The sequence below is a fragment of the Pteropus alecto genome, unplaced genomic scaffold, assembly GCF_000325575.1.
Source record: "Pteropus alecto unplaced genomic scaffold, ASM32557v1 scaffold7, whole genome shotgun sequence".
In the NCBI taxonomy this organism is placed as follows: Eukaryota; Metazoa; Chordata; class Mammalia; order Chiroptera; family Pteropodidae; genus Pteropus; species Pteropus alecto.
In genome coordinates this window covers 20502737-20505069 of record NW_006494614.1, presented here as the reverse complement: position 1 = coordinate 20505069, position 2333 = coordinate 20502737, and the positions used below count along the sequence as shown (strand labels likewise).

Below are 2333 nucleotides of genomic sequence, written 5' to 3'. Positions count from 1 at the left end.
CATATAAAGGGATAGGGGTGTGTGTGTGTGTGTGTGTGTGTGTGTGTGTGTGAAAAAGAGAGAGAGAGAGAGAGAGAGAGAGAGAGACAGAGAGAGAGAAAAGAGAGAATGGGAGGTAAATTCAGGTTTTTTAGTTTAGTATCTTCCTATTTTTAGTTTGTCGTTATAAATTAAAAAAAAAAAATCAAGCAAACAAACATGTACATATAACTTCCAGTCAATTTGTGTTTGTAGCAAATACCATATTGGTTAGCATGGTGCTCAATATATATATTTATTGAATTGAGCTAGGATTAATTAGAGTTTGTGGCTCTGTGAATTTCTGCCTCTATTGTATATTGGAATGTCTGTAAAGCAGGCTGACATAGTGAATAGCATTTCTAAATTCATATAACTCTGAGCAGGGCTTTATGGACTCCATTCATACCATCATTTATCATTTGTCCACATATACTGAGAACTTACAATATGCCAGAAACTGTGGGTAAAATGGAGGATTTTAGAAGTACATGTCTGTATATCTCTGGCTTTTTACATCCAATTTGCATTCTTCTATCTTAGGTGGATACAAGTCAGCACGGAATAAATTTCCCATGTGAGGCATTAACCCAGAACTAACCCTGCTAATACTGGTCAGCTCTGTGCATTTTTATAATTTTACCTCTCTATTCTGCTCTAGTATATGCATTTTTAACCTTTGATGTGTAGAATCTTTGGATTCTTCTTTCCAATTTTGTACTTACCCTGCCGCATTTGGCTTTCCCAGAAGCACTCAGATAGACCTTCCTCTTGCTTAACTCTTGCTGGGGAATCCTGCTGACTTGGCCAACATTTGGCGGTCCTTGCCAGGGGAGGGGAGTTTAGACTAAAATTCCACCTGGACTGCAAAGTGTTGGGTAACAGTGAATGGGGTGTGGCCATACTCTGCTCTCTGCATCCGGGCAGTGAGGCTGGGGTATGAACTCAAGTCTGGCTGCCTCCTTCCTTGGAACTTTCAGAGGTCAGGTCATAGCATTGATGTGAATGCTCACATCACTGTACTCCTCCATCTGAAACAGTCATTTGGGCCGGTCTTCACCAGACTGTAATGTTTTCTACATCTTTCAGTGTGGAATAGTTGGGTTTCTTGGCAAAACTTCCCAGAAAAAAGCGGGACTTAGTTTTAACAAGAGCCCGACTTGGACAAAGTTGTATTCCCCAACACAGCACCACCTACAGGCTAATGTGGAGAAGTGCATCTGATGGCTAAGAAGCTAACTTTTTGGGACCTCTCTTGCCCAGCCAAGAATGACTGTAGGAAGCAACCAACCATACTGACCACCACCATACATTCAGGGATGTTCAGTTTTTTTTTTTTTAAATCATTGGGTATTATTAATTTTGCCTGCTCCATTGCCTGACCTTTTCAGGAAGGAAAGGGGCTTTAGAGGCCTTTCAAGCCGTGGGAAAAACATGCCCAACTCTGTCCTAAATGGGGCCTCCTTAAGCCAGTCTGGCCTAACACAATAGAAATAAGTGCCTCCAACACCGTGGTGGCAGCTGGCATGGCTGGCTTCTACCTTGACCTCCGTTCTTGAAGAAGTTATTGCTCCTGGCACAGATGAATGACTTTATGTGGAAATAGGTGTTGGAGTGGGGCCTGACATTTTGGCCTGAGCAGCAGTGGTTAAACCAGAACCTCATCCCTGGCCAGGTGAGGGCATCATTTTGTTTAAGTGATTAGACTTCTCTAATTCCACATGCTGGACAGACACTGTGGGCATAATCCAGGACTCCAGGGAGTGACAGAAATACTCCTTGCAGACACATTCTCTAGCCAGGGAATTTACTGCTTAAGACAGTCTGGCACAGGCAGCTGGCACTGTGCTGTGCTGAGGCAGCTGACTGAGATCCAGAGCATCTAGAGGTGACTCAAAGGGCATGAGGGGCTGCTTTTCCAGCATCTCCATCATGCAGCTGTTTTGGCTGTGACAGGGGCACTGTTTATATTGTACATGGCTCTCCTGTGTGTGCCCCAGCAGGGGATGACTGTTTGCAAATGCCGAGTTTTCTTGTGATGCCACCATGAATGGTCCGTTAAATCCTGATGGGCTCTGTAAAGACTTCTGGAGTTTCTACATTCTCTCCATCTTCCTGTTGGTGATAGGCTTAGGTCCAAGACTGTCTTGGGAAATTAGAGGGATTATCTCATTCACTCCCAGTTCTCCAGGTTCTCTAGGTGCAAAGTCATCAAAGACTTCAGTTTGGACTTCCTTTGTTTGTAGGGTCATGGCATCACTTGGGAGACATGTGCACCCTCACCAAAATAATACATCAGCGAAGTGCAAACATTC

At 43.8% G+C, this 2333-nt stretch overlaps 1 protein-coding gene across 1 annotated transcript in view; it reads left to right on the top strand.

Moving 5' to 3' along the window:
* CD109 (CD109 molecule) overlaps positions 1-2333 on the top strand; it is a 105386-nt gene that overhangs the window by 23245 nt on the left and 79808 nt on the right. The gene's annotated exons all lie outside the window — the stretch shown is intronic.